General features: G+C 37.7%; 1 long non-coding RNA gene across 2 annotated transcripts in view; it reads left to right on the forward strand.

Annotated features, from left to right (window-relative positions):
* Positions 1 to 15000, forward strand: part of LOC120751317 (uncharacterized) — a 154296-nt gene that overhangs the window by 137227 nt on the left and 2069 nt on the right. Inside the window, exon 4 of one of the 2 annotated variants that reach the window (XR_005700382.2) lies at positions 1776 to 1901. The exons of the other annotated variant lie outside the window; for it this stretch is intronic. This is a non-coding gene — a long non-coding RNA (uncharacterized LOC120751317). Of the gene's footprint in view, positions 1 to 1775; positions 1902 to 15000 lie in introns of those variants that run through there. 2 annotated transcript variants of the gene reach the window in all.

A 15000-nucleotide genomic window follows, 5' to 3' on the forward strand; every position in this document is an offset into this window, starting at 1 on the left:
CACTAAACAACATACCAAGATAACACTGCTCATATAACCTCCAGATGAGAGAAGGAATAAAGTAATTATTTTTACTCTTAATTGGGAAAATCTTGCTATTTGTCATATCAGTTTGATATTTTGGATGCACAGACATTATAAATTACAGTGGTTTCTTATATAGAAGAATATTATTTAGGATGGTGGAAATCATTGTCTTTTGAAAGGAGTTGGGCTTTTTTCCCCTCCTGGTTTGACAGTAAATTAGGGACAATAGGGATATTTGCCTTCAAGTCACTCTGCAAAGTAATGTTTGTCTCAATGAGTTTGTCAGGCAGGCTCTGTTGACTCATGATTTCACAAATAATGGAACAACAACAAAAGAGAAAAATATATATATATTAGGTGCAGGGTAATTTTGCTGGAAATTGCAGAATAGACAAGGTAATATAGAAAACAAAATAGTAAATGCCAGGAGAGCTGAAGACAGGAATTCAGAAAACAAGTAAACATACTGTTCTCATGGTAGTGTAGTGATATCCAGCCATGTTAAGTAGTTAATATCTACAGTCATATGAGGAATAGATGTCACTGTGGAGCTTTTATTTGTTATTGTGATTTTTATTCCGCTGTGCCCTTACAGTGTTTGTTATGGAGTGCAGATGAAAGGAAAATAAAGATGAGGTTTCCTCAGGAAGTGACTTTTTCTTTGTCTCTTGTGGAGGTGTCTGTCCATGCATGTCCCACCTCTTCCCCCATTTTGATACTGTATACAATGAAGCATTGCTAGTTGTCATTGAGGGAGAAAAAGGGAAACACTGAGGGTGTTCTGGTTCGAGGCTGTATTGTCCTTTTAAATGGAATATGGGAGGGAAATCCTGACCTCACTGAGGTCAATGAGATTGAAAATCTGTAGTCAGAACATGCTGACTAACTAACACTGTTTTCTGTTAACTGAGTAGTGTTTTAAATAATACTGAACAGCCAATCAGCTGGTAAAACAAGGGAGAAAGTCTAAACTTTTAAAATTCACAGTTAGTTTTTGTTGGCATCATCAGAAGACGGGGAGTGGTAAAGTTAGACATGGTAACTCTAACTGTAAGACATATTTCCTTTAGCCTTTAGCTCGCATTGATGTTCCCCCAAAAAATTTAAAAATGCTTATTTACCAAGATATGATAAAGACATGAAGCAAGTGCCAATAATTATGTTTAGTCTTTAACTTGTCCTTTAACTTCCCAATCAAGTGAAATACTTGTTAAGTTGGAATAAGTTAGAATTTCAGTTTTTACAAAATTCATGGAGATTGCCTATTGGAAGTATCCCAAAATATCTAAGCATATATTTAAGTGATTCAGAGAGCTCCTCGCCTTACTTTCTCAGGATTGTTAGGTATGAAAGTGAAGCTGATTTAGAGGTGTTTTATTTGGGAGTTTGTCACTTGTTCTCATTAATTTTCTTAACTGATGCTCTAAAAAATTAAATTCTTTTCTAGAAGGACATTGAAAACAGTTGTTGAAATTCAATTATATTCCTTTGGATTTTTATGAAATGGAAAGAATCTGCTTAACTTTTATGCAAACTGAGTTTCTCCTGGTTAGTCCCAGTGTGTGGCTTGTTTTTGCTATGAGTTTATCCGTATTTCTAGATTATGCTACCATGTCATGTTATTGAATACTCCTTCTTGAGCTTTTGCTTGAGTTAAATTACATTTTAATCTCCTCTCTAGTTCTGATTTGTCCTTCATTCTTTCACTGCAGTCAAGTTCTCATGAAATTGTTTATTTTTGTTCACAGTTCAAGAAACTGCCCTTTCCAGACAAAAAGAGTGTGTTTATGGCTTCTGCAGTACACGATATACTACAAAACAAGAAATTATATAACATTCTTATTTCTGCAATAAAAGCCAATATACAGTGACATAGTTCTTTCACAATTAAAAAGTTACAACTTTGTGTTTTCTTGAGAAAGTACAAATATTTCTGAAATCATGACATACAGTAGCATTTATTGTTTTTCTTGGATAGTAAGTTTTAAATAAGTAGCTTCTGAATCAATAGCTAGAAGTTTTACTTCCTGGTTTTTATTAAATCCTATGCTATTTGCTCCTGATTTAAGGCCCAGGAAAAACGATTATAACTTGCATGCACCAGCTTGCTGAATTACTGAGCCAGTTTACCTTTGCTTCTCTAATCAAAGCAGTGTAAAGCATGAAAAAATGATTTAAGGAATTTTTGCATTAAGTTGTCACTTGTATCTCTTATAAGCACAGAAAACTGTACCATATCTCAATTAAAACAAAACCAAATCAAACAAAAAAAAAAAACCCATAATTTTTTTTGGTGAGATTTTCTGTCATAAAAAGATCTGTTCATAAAGGTTTCATTTTTATATGACATTTTCTCTAAGAGTGCTCCATGAAAAACACTTAAGTTTCTTGAAACTGGCGCAGAATTTTGTTTTAGTCACCTAAGTTAGATTATAGCAAGCCAAACACTGGATGTTTCAGAAAAATGTGCTGATTGGTGAACCTGTCAAGGAAGGATTTACCCAAATGCTGTTCTCTCAAAATGATAGTAGTAAATGACTCCTTTGTAGGATGGCTATTTCAAAGAAAAAGTTCTTGCACTACATATATAATGATAATGAACTGTTAGAAAACTTCCTGCTCACTATGAAGTTTGGATAAACAGTTAAACCCTAGGTTAGCTCTTCATGTCCTGTTACCTGTTCTGCACAGGAGTGTGTATAGGAAGAGTTTGTTTCCTTTGTAATTGTTTCTGTAACATTTTAACTTCAGAACCATTTTCCTTCTATTCTTGAGCTCTGTGGGAATGCATGGGAGGCGCAAGAGTGGCTGTGAGTTACCCTATGAATGTACCCAAAGCTCTGGATCTGAATTCTGACCCTGCCACTTGGGTCAGGCCATTGTGTAACCACTGTCATTTACTTATTGAGCATATAGGCATAGGGCTATCTCAATGAACAAACATATTTTGTGGAAAAGAACATCCAGTTTAAAAAACAAAACAAAACAAAAAATTATCTTAAAGATTCTGAGGACAGAATGGGAGAGTATTCAAGAAGTGAATATGACTCTCTTAGGATGTAATAATATAAGTACTGATGATGCTGTTAGACAAATATCTTTTTAGAAAATTGACAAGTGACTTGTGAAAGTATAGAGAGATCATTTTTCTGTTATTGCTGTGGAATGAAGGGCAGAATTTCTCCTAGAAATCTGTCTTTCTCCAAGTATATTTAACAACACTTGGAAGGCTTCGATTCTCTTACTTATGGCTCTTTCCATTCTATTTGTTCTTGACATACTAATTTATAAAATGCAAAGAAAACCTGTTTACGCCTTTATTTCAATTCCAGTTCTATTGCCATACAGAAATTTCTGTTTCAGGAAGAAATACAGCTTCAGTTTTAAAGCTGTGAAGAGTAGAATAAAGAGTAGCCATGTTGCTTTAATGTCCCTTTCCATTTCAGGGACAAGTGTTAAAAGCAGAACATACAATGAGAGGCAGATAAGAAACACAATTTTCTTCCTTTGGGGAGGGATTTGCAAATTTAGCCTCTAGACCCGGTGTGAGTGAGTGCAAATCTCTGCTGCTTGAACATATTGAGACCAGGTGTGAGTCTGATCCTTCCTCTCTCGTGGGTCATGCAAGTTTCTATTCACGGTTTGAACTTGCACAATGGTTGTCATCAAACTATTACTCCTCATTATTTAAGAGGCCAGGCATTAAAAGGACTGAAAAATGTCAGATTTGTAGCTTGCCAGGCACTGCAGCTGAGTGGTAGCCCTGTCATCATTTAGCACTATTGAAATTTATGTGGATTTTCTTGGAGATAACAATAAATAGCAACCTCTTTGTAGTGGCATGTGCTCTACATGATGTGGAGATTCTGGTTTCCTATTTAAAGACTGCAACACAGCCTTCAGGTACCTCAGAAGGAGCTGTGTTAGGCATGGGGTGGGTTTTGGAGGTATCAGTATAATAGAAACAAAGTCATTAATGTCACACACATTCTTTTTTAGGTGCAGGTGAAATAATGAGCCTCTCTGACCAAATGTTTTTCCCTGGAACATTACAGAAGTATTTTACTTAAACATTAGGTGGGGGAAATCTTTGAATAATATATTTTTGTGCTGTGCTAGAGGAAAACTCCATAACTTCCCTTTTCCATCCCTCTTCAGAACCTGGGTCAGGATTTAACATTTGGGGTTTTTTCTAAAGCTTCCTCTGTTAGATTGTCTATATAGTAATTTAAATTTATTTACATTAACATGTCCTAGAGCTAGGCGGTATTCTTATCCTTATGCACTATAACAAAACATAGATACACCAGGACTAGATAAAGACATCTATCTCAGTGTTACATTCCTAATTTCACTGAAATGACAGCTTTAGAACAAAATAATAATGTAATTTAAATATGAGGCAGAAATCAACAGTGCATGCTGCAGTATGTAAATTAACCCTCACAATTTTTTACAATGTTACCTTCCTTCTCCATACCTGTTGCCTGTAGAGATCTGAAGCTGGTAAAAAGGAACACATAAAAAATATTTTCTATATTCCTATACAGAATATTCCTATAGGCTGTTACATAATTGACAGTGTTTTCCCATTTTCCAAAAATACTTCTTAAAAATTAGAGGGATGTGTCTTTCTGAACAGCAGATAGATTTAAAAAAAGGAAATATACTTTACCTTGAAAGAAAAAAATCAGCCACTTGGGAGAATCAGCACATGGAATGAAACAAGTCAAGGTGCAGATATGTGCTGCACATGTGTTTGGGGGTCAGGTTCAGCAACAAACACCACTCAGATGCAGTCCACAGCAGAATATCTCCTGGTCCTGGAAAAGGCTTTGTTGTCTTTTTCTTTTTATCCCCGCAAATAACTATTTGAGGTTTTTACTATAGAGAATGGCAAAGTTTTGCTACTTAGGCATTAATTTCTCAGACACAGGATGTTGTAAAATTTCAGATGTTTGAACAATAAGGAAAAAAAACAACAAAAACCAAGCTTCTCTTTGGTTTTGACATTCACAGAAAATAAACCTACAGGGACTGAACCTGATACCTGTGAATGTCATACATTTAATTGCATGGTTCTCTTTTGCAGCTGTTTTTGAGAATTCAGAATCCTAAAGTAGGAAAGCCAAGGTTGTATAATATGTCAGCAACCAATAACTGAATTATCAGGCATAGCAGATAGCACCAGGCATGTCAGATAGATGTGGCCTTTTGAAAGGGCATTAATTTTTGTTATCTTCTGTGATAGTTATCTTCTCTTTCAAGTATGCTGAGACAAAAAGCTTCCAAGTGAGACAGGAACTGTGAGAAGTAGGTAAATTCCAGATACTATCTGGATCTCATTTGCATGAGAAATAAAATATTGTGGAGAGATTGATAAAATATGTCATATAGCCAGAGACTGAAGTGCTTGAAGGTTATGTCCTCCATATTCATCCTTGTATTTTGAAGTAGCTAACTTTATCTCTGTCTAATACTAATTTATTCTGATACTGCACTCAGATTTTGTGAAGCAGACTTGTTTCTCAGCAAGTTTTGTGTTCAAAATATTCAGTAGTTGTCTCAGAATCTGGGGGGGAAAATTATGGGTTTTGACCTCAGCCGTAACAGCACAGCACATTCTGCACTCAGTAGCCTTAGCACCTCCCAATATCAAGCTCTTTAATGCGATGCCTTTGTGTCTTGGTGTAAGTTCTTACCAAATGTGAGTATCCAGTGGTACAATGGCTCTCACAGCTGTCAGCCAGTGTGCTGTGACCACAGGTACTAAATATTGGCCTGCTGAATGTTTCAGTTTTGAAAACACGTGATTTCTAGTGCTTCAGGTAAAAGGTAGTTTCAGTAACACGCAGGGTGAGAGCTCCCTGCTATTCCATGGTCAGAGTGCATCTTATTTCACTTGTCAGTTGATCCAGAACAGGCCCTAGGGGGGAAAAAAAGAAAAAAAAATCTACACCCACAGTCCAGATTATTTACTTTCAGAAGGCTATATATTGCCATTTTTTGTGTGTTATATCCCATAATTTAATTTATTACCTGTAATCAAAGCTATTGTGCTTGAATAAACAGAGGAAGAATCATTCTTATGGTTCTCCTTCTTGGATTTACAATTTCAAAATTATGGCAATATTTTTCTAGTAAAACTTCAATTCGTTCTAAAGTTGTCCCATGAACAAAGAATTAATTTATTATTTCCTTAGATCTTCCCCTTTTAGAAAAAAAAAATTAAAAAAATTAGGATTTGTAAAATGTGAAATGGCTGTAGCTGCTAGTTGGTAACTAATTTTACATCCTCTCTGTTCAATACTAGCCTCATTTGGTGGGTCTACTAGCGTTCTAGTAATGCAGATCAAATGGCTTTCTGGGCTTTATTTGCTTTAATAACAAGTTATACCAACTGTCACTGGAGGAATTAAAAAAAAGTCATGAGAATCTCTTTGCTGACCTGTTAATAACACTAAAGCCTTTAAAATGTTTCTGTGTATTTGGAATTCACATGTAGAACTCCAAGGGACGTTTGCTTAGAGCCATTCATGCTGCTTCTCTGCAGCGTGTGTGCACCAACTGCTTGGGACAAACTTTTGCTTGTTTTGAAGCTGCCTCTGTTCCCAAATAAATATTTATACTGGCAGTCACCCCATTTGTTTACCAGCCATTCACAGACTGAACAGCATTTGAAGAATTAATTGCCTTACATAAAGATGCTGTTTATTCTTTGACAGCAGGTTTCTGCATTGCCCCTCTAGATGGCATTTCTAAAAACAATTCCAGATGGAAACATGCAAAATATTTCTGTGTTCCCCAACAGCTTTAAAAATAGATGCCTCTGCATGTTTCACACTGATCTTTATGTGCACCTCTGAGCTGACCTGAGCTATAAACACTTCATAAATAAAGTATGCTGAAACAGTAGATAAGTAGATACGCATTTTTCCCCATTTCATACCAGTTTACTTTTTTTTTTTTTTTTTTTAATGCTTATGTAGAATTAGAGGATTTTTAGAGAAGAATATCTTGCAGGGTTTCCTATATTTCAGTTTGGTTTTGTTCATGTTTTACAAGAAAGTTGTAATCAGAAGATAATCATTAATCACTCCTCAGTTGAAAAACTGCAAATCTCATTTTAATGTACCTGAAGATTTGACTCTGTGGTATAAGTTAAAACATCTTATGTACAGAAGCATGATTTTTTAGCAGAAGCTGCAACATGGAAATGAAAGCTTTTCTATGGTGGGGAACAATAGAGAACCTTTGCAGCCACAACAGTAGCCTGCAGGCTACAGGAGATGAGGAGTCCTACTCCTGCTCCTCTCCCATGTAATCTGTACTACTAGATATAAGAGATAGGAAGTCAGCCCTCTGCAGCTTATCTCATTATTAGATTGAGCAAAATCATTTTGACACCTTTCCCACCTAGATTTTAAACAGTCTGTAAAATCTCTGGCATTCTCAACCAAAGCAATCATCTGTTATAACATCATTGCTTGTTAATGATTCCTTAAATTTCCTGTTAAAAATAAGATAATCTGAGAGTCAGCATTGGCGTCTATGCTCATAGCTTGTGCCCATAAGGAATTCTTTAAGTTGGATATCCTATTGAGGTATCTGCCCTGAACTTTTTTCATCTTTGAATTCTAGATAAACTTTAATGTTTTTCCTACATAGTTACTCAACATCCATGACTGTTATTCATCAAAATGTTTCATGTCTCTTAAATACCATAGTGATATTCTAAAGAGCTTTTGATGGACAGTGTCATAAAATGTGGAATATTTTCTCAGTGAAAGATAACAGTCCAAATTACAATATTGCCCAATAAGTCTGTAAGGTGCTGGCAGTGTTCAACTTCTCGGATGGAGTAAAGGAAAACTGAAAGGGTGTATGTTCTAACATGAACCAAAATCCTGCTTCTTTAGCATGCAGTTAATGGAGTCAGAGATGTGTGAATGCTTCTCAACAAAGCCAAGATGAGAAAAACAGAGTTAAAGCTCGTAGTGTGGTCTTCAGACAACTTTCAATTCTGACATTTTATGAAAAAAGTGATGTAAAATATAGCCTGTATCTTTCGATGAAGCTGAGTGAAAGTGAAGCATGCCTGAATTGCTTTTATAGTAATAATAATAATATTGCAGTCATGAAACTCTTCTCTTTTGACTTGTTTCTGGCTAAAGGACCCTCAGCAGTCAAGCAGAGGAAATGGTGGGGGGAGAGTGGGGCGCACAGACTTATTCTCCCACTAAAGCTTTTCAGGGCCAGGGATCACTTGCTGCAGGGCAGCAGGCTGGGACACAGAAGACTCAAGCTGTCTCCATTTGTATATTACTTGTAGAGTCTGCTGGCAGTAGGAGGGATCGGGAATCTACATGTCACACCTAGCCCATTCTGCTTTATAAAATAGCAAGAGGGGAAAGGAATATGTTAGGTATTGTTGGATATTTTTATGAAATTTGCCTTCTTGGGTGTCTTTGGATTCACTGGGGGGGAAGAAACCTTCTTGGAAAGCAGTGTCAACATCCATATGTGGATCATTCTGTTACTCTGTGAGAGCTTCATTATCATAAATAAAAGCCAGTAGTTTTTGAGACAGTCCTGTGAATTTTTCTCCTGATTACTTTCTAGAGTTTACTAAGTAATTTAATTATATTCTCTGAATCTTCCTAAAACGAAATGTGGTGAAATTACTAATAACTTAGAAAGGATGTTCTAGGTTTTGATTTTTCTTTTGGTTTTGCTTGGGTTTGGCGTGGGGGGTGAGATGTCCAGAAAAAGTTCCTGCTGTCCTATTTACAAAATTTAATGGAAGTATCCTACTTGGGTTCTGGTCACGTTTCACTTTTCTAAATATTCTTATTTGAAAATGAATAATTGTGACATTACAGAGATAGTATAATTTTGTCTACAGAAGTCTGGGTTGGTTTTTTTTTTTTTTTGGTCAGAAGTTTCTTCATTTTGAATTTGAAGTGCATTTTAGTAAACTTGGAAGTCTTCACAGCCCCAGACATCACAGAGGTTTGAGGTGATGTTAATTTTGTAAATATCCACTGCTTTATGTATGCCTTGTCTTGCCCCATGCTCAGCCATAAAAGAAAGATACATGCAGTGTTACTTCCACGGGGAGAAGTATTTTTCCCTTATCTTTCCCAGCCTGTAAAAGCACCCCCCTGAGATATTTTAAAGAAGATTATAGTCTGCACCACTGCAGACTTGAAATGCAGTTAACAAATGTCACTCTATCTGTTTGAGGGGAGCTGGCTCTACGTGCTCTATCATTTGAGCCTCGTGCAAGGGGATCAATTTCACAGACTAGCTCCATGAATATACTCAGATCACAGGAATAAATAGCTAAAGGTGTAAGACAAAGACGCAAAATCACACCTGGTTTTTTTCACTACAACAAATATTAGAGATTAAAGGTAAACTAAAAGCATCATACACAGACTTCCCTTGCATCCTCTGTATTTCTTGAAAAAGCTGGAGGGGATGTAATTTTATTGTTTGTTTTTCCATACTCAAAGCAGAAGATGGGGAGGGTGATAAACTCTGTTAGTCCGTTGTCATTAACTGCTAATGATGGTGATTTAAGAAAGGATATTAATTAGATATTCACTCTAAAGCATAAAGAGCAGCGGTCAGTGGGTAGCACCCATTGAATGAATTGAGTAAGTTACTACTTAGTACCCAGGAAGCTTCATTTAAGAATTTCAGTGTTGCTCAATGGGATTCATCGCACAGCCTGAGCAATAACCTGTCAGGAATGATAGAATAGATTTGGGGGTGATTAAAAAAAAAAAAAAAAAGACATCAACAAAAGCCCAAAAAGAACAAACCAAAAGGAAATCTAAAATAATGGAATGAGCAGGATCTTTAATAGGCAAGGACTGGTATCTCCAGAAGGCTTTAAGGGCTAATTTGGGCTAGCCATCATTTTGTCATAGTACAGTCACAAAAACTGTTCATGCTTTCTCATCAATACAACTTGAAATTTTAGCTATCATTTGTACTCTTGGCTGTTCATCAGCATTGTGAAAGTACAACTCACATCCTTCTCCCTCTTCTGAGCCAGCATTCCTGATATGCTCTTTATAGCTCAAATGCCTCGACTGAATTCCAGGGAATCTGAAACCAGCTGAAAAGCGTACATTCATTGCAGGGGGATTTGGATCAGGCACAGCAACAAGAACATTGCAAATTAGGAATGATGTGGAAAAGTGGGTGTCATGGCAGAAATATGTGCGTGGGCGCTTGTGTAAAACCTGTACACAATATGCTTGTGCTGTTTTTCCAACTATTATGTCTTTTTAGCTGTTTATTAGAAAATAATGTGCTTAAAAGTTTTAATATTGGTTTGATGCAGATTTTCATTAAAAAGTAAAGAGGGAGAGCCTTTATAAAGATTTTTTTCCCTTATTGTATAAAAAGAGGATAATTTGAAGGTGAGGAACAATTTGACTGAAGTACTCTTGAGAGACTCACAGGAATATCTTACTTTTGAGAGAACAGCTAAAGTGCAGCGCTGACCTTGTATCATTTGAGAAGGATGTATGCTGAACTGTTCAGTGCATGCTGGTGCGTGATTATTTACACAATAAACGAGATTTGACCGAACAAATCTCTCTTCATGCCACCAATATGCTTTGGCTGCACTTTTCCAGATTCATCCTAAAATCCCTCCTCCCCATGCCTCCTGTTTTCTCTTTTTTTTCTGCAAGGACTTCCAAATGCCTCAGTGTGTGCCGACAGCACCGGGCATTCATTACTGGGAGACTCCCTGTCAAGACAATAAAACTATGCAGGGCAAGATGGCATTGTCACTATCTTCTTCAGAGTCTGACTTCGATATGGGAAAAGTTCTTAAAACAGCTTCTGCCGTGGCTTCTCTCATGTCGCTGTGACCTTTTGTTTTTGTGCAACTGGAACTTCATTAGTTTCTTGCCGCATGCACAATTTCCAACGGCTGCTTTGAAGACATGGTAATTATAGTAATAATTTCCAACTCATTTACTAGTCATTGACTATTTTCTTGCAAGGCAAAAGTGGAAATAAGATCTTGCCCAAACCACTCCTCATTGAACAGTAATGCCTTAAGTCAAATCTCTATCTGGAAATTCTTTTCTCCAGTAAATTTTGCCAGAAGCCATCATTTTTTTTAAGGTCTATGCTTGTAACTGCATAATGCAAACACTAATACTTTAGATCATTTCACACGTTAGTAATAGGGGAAACATTTACCCATCAGAGGAGGAAAAAAAATCTATTAGATAGAACACTTCATTTACTGAAAGCTAAATAAGCTGCTATTCTGTGCAAGTTTGCAGTTACTGTGCTTCTTCTTTAAGCTTGTGAACAAGCCTTTGGGTGCACGGCTTATTTGATCATCATAACCATCAGTAGCTTCACTGTAGAAACTCCAACAAGAACTCCCTGTTTTGGGGCTTGATTCTGCAAGGAGCTGAGTACCACCTGGAAAGTATTTTATGTCCACAGCTTCTGGCTAAGACACTTTGAACCGACCTAGGCCTTTGGCCAGGATTTATCATGAGAAATATAGGTATCTTTTCAAAAGGAGCCAAAGAGAGTCATGTGTGGACATAATTGGTAAATGCACAGTGCTGTCCTTTTGCACATGCAAATTTGCTAACATAAATATAGACTGGCTCTGTCTTGGTACCTGCTTGAATTTAGCCCTTAGAGTTATTAGTTGCTCTGACTGAATGCTATATTTTGACTAGATGTAACCAGAAGATCTGAGTTCTGGTTCAGTTCTGGTGTATTACATGAAGCATGCTCTTTGAAGCCTGCTCAGCTGAGCAATGCACAAAGGAGAAACCCCCTTCTCCTAGCTGATCCATGGGAAAGTAATCATTTGTCGGCCACCATTCCCTTCTGCTGTTGTAGGGGACTGTGAATGAAAAGTTGATCTCTATGTTTCCTGTGGCCGTTCCTTTTGCAGATGATTGGTGTCTGGAGCTGCAGAACAGATGAGCTTCAGCATTAGCTACTGGTCCACAGTGATTTACTTGAAAAACTGAATGCAGTGGCATACCAGCTATTGAGTAATTATTCTCATATTTGTTCTCTTTGTTTCCTGCACTTGCTTAAATGGGACCAGTTATGTTAATAGGATGGTACAAAGTTGCTCACGTGATGGTACTTCAGTTTTACCACCAAAGGTGACCACTTTGGAAGCAATTCTAATGGTGGCAAGCCTGTTGTTGGAACAGGGTAGATTCCTCCATCAGCTATGATGATCCAGCGGTGCTCTTGCATCAGGTACTTGGGTAATTCCAGTTCATGAGAGGTTGTCATGATTAATAGAGCAAGTACTCTGAACACTGATGGAGGAAGAGGAGCCATGGGTTTGGAGTGTCTCCAGCAGGAGCCCACTGCAGCCATGACTTTGACACTGTGCAGGCCCTGCTTTTAGTAGAATGCAACATTTATTTAGGCACCCTCTCAAACGAAAGGAAATGCTCAGTGAGGCAGATCATATATTACGCATTTCAGTGACAGCTCATTCGTCACAGAGCTGGTAACTGAGCAAATGGTGCGGCTCTCTTTGGAAATGAAGGTATTTTAGTAATTTAAAAATAATTTTTAATACTAATGCATAAATGATTCTCCAACATTTTTAAGTGTGATTACTGGCTTGAGTGCAATTTTTTTCTAATTGAAAGCACAGCACAGCTCTTATTAAATAAAGGTTTTTCTTACACTTCCTAGTTCAACTGTGTCAGAAACTTTTAAAATACTATTATCTTTTTTGAAATTTAGAAGTTTCTTCTTTTTGATGTTGAGGAAGGGCTGCAGAGAGCTTTATTAGCAGTTACTGAAAGCCAGCCTTGAGTTTTATGTAGAATTTCAGGAGAGGATTATAACCAGTTTATTTTTCAGTGGTCGGTTATTGTTTGCGACCAGGGGACAAAAATGTGTGAAAGACTGAGGAGGTGATTCTGCCCCTCTATTCAGCCCTGGTGACGCCTCACCTGTAGTCCTGTGTTCAGTTCTGGGATCCTCAGTACAAGGGAGACATGGAGCTCCTGGAGCAGGTCAAGTGGAGGGAACAGAGATGATTAAGGGGCTGGAGCATCTCTCTTTGGAGGAAAGGCTGAGGGAGCTGGGCCTGTTCAGCCTCGAGGAGACACGACTGAGAGGGAACCTCGTCAATGTCTGTCAGTGTCTGAAGGGAGGTGTCAGAGCATGGAGCTGGGCTCTGCTCGGTGGTGCCAGGAAATAGGACACGAGGCAATGGGCAGAAACTGATGCATAGGAAGTTCCACCTGAACATGAGGAAGACCTTCTTCACTGTGCAGTGACCAAGCACTGGAACATATTGTCCAGAGAGGGTGTGGAGTCTCCCTCACTGGAGACGTCCAAGAACCATCTGGACACAATCCTGTGCCATGTGCTCTGGGATGACCCTGTTTGACCAGGGGAGCTTGGACCAGAAGACCCACTGTGGTCCCTTCCAACCTTGCCAATTCTGTGATTCTGTGGAAAAAAAAAAAAAAAAAAAAATTAAACTATAATCTCTCATCTCAAGTAAAAATTGTTAAGAATTTTTTTATTTTATGAAATGTATACCATTATATAAAATTGTTAATTGTACTGAGTCAGTTTATTGTTATTTCAGGTACAACTGTGTTTGTTTTCTTTCTATGTGGCTGTTTGCTCATTTTGGGGATTTAAAAGCTGGGAGGGAAGCCAGTTATTCCTTTTCTCTCTCTTCAAAAGTGACTTGACAGTAGCACAGAGTGTGTGGTGGAACAGCTGGGCCCTTACACATGCAGGGTAAAGCCTGCTTTTGGTGACCTACAGTTTGAGGCTGCTCAGACCCAGCTTCTGTGGATGATGCTGGTGATATTTCTACAGGCACAGAGCTGAGAAGGTGACATCTTTACCTCTGTGGGCAGATCAGTGCAGAGGTGGTAGAAGAAGGACGTTTGTGGGAGAAGGAGAGGAAGTTGTGTTTGTGCATGGTTGGGCCAGCATCCACCATCCCTGTGACTATGGGGCTTCACAGGAGAACAAAGAAAGAAGCCCTATTTAGTTTGTGTCAGACCAGTTTTAAAAACCTGCTATTTCAAATTTTAGTCATATCTATATAGATATCGATGGAGGGTAGAGGGGGAATGTCTTCTTTATCCAGCATAACTTGATGGGAACACGTTTGCAGATGTGATCTGAGGTGTGAAAACACCTCAGATGAATACACTCCTTTCTTTGTTGTCACAAAATAGTTTTCTATGTTTTCTATGGTGGGAATTAATCCATATTAAATCACAAGTGTGCAGTCATTTGGATTCTCAAGGCAGTAAGTTGTGGATTTCTTTGAGTGTTGTCCCTTGGGAGCACCAAATGTGGTGTTTGTAGCCTTATTTCTCCAAAGAACAGAGATGCAGTCATGGACAGAATATTAAATTTTTTTCCTGTGTAAAAAAGGTTTTATGCTTTATTTCCCCTCCATATAGATAATTTCATTGATTTCTTGGAAAACAACAATCTGTGTACGTGGTTAAAATGCCAGTAATCACATAAATAACTTCTCACCTGTAGTAAAGTTTTGGCCCAGCTGTACCAAGATGTGCAATTTGACAAGGGACTGATTTCAGTTTGCTACATAGCTAAAAAAAGAAGCCAGGTGAAACAACTGAATGCTGACATTTAAGTAGGAGTAATAAATCAAACTGGTGGGTGGGGGAAAGGAATGTTCCTGTCATCAGAAAGAAGCCTGTTTTTTTCATGTGGAAATGAAATGCATTTGCAAAGGCTGGCTTGTTCACACTCCATACCACTGCATATTAAAGAAATGACTAAACAAACACAAAAAGTATAATTACAGCCTGTTAGATAAGTTCAGTAGTTTACCAGTGTCACAAGTATCAAATTCATTAGAAGCATAACTTGAAAATATTTAACAGGGAATTTGCCTTTTTTTACTCTGTTCTGGTAATCTCTATACTTGTATTCCTG

The sequence above is a fragment of the Hirundo rustica genome, chromosome 3 (genome assembly GCF_015227805.2).
Source record: "Hirundo rustica isolate bHirRus1 chromosome 3, bHirRus1.pri.v3, whole genome shotgun sequence".
Lineage (NCBI taxonomy): Eukaryota > Metazoa > Chordata > Aves > Passeriformes > Hirundinidae > Hirundo > Hirundo rustica.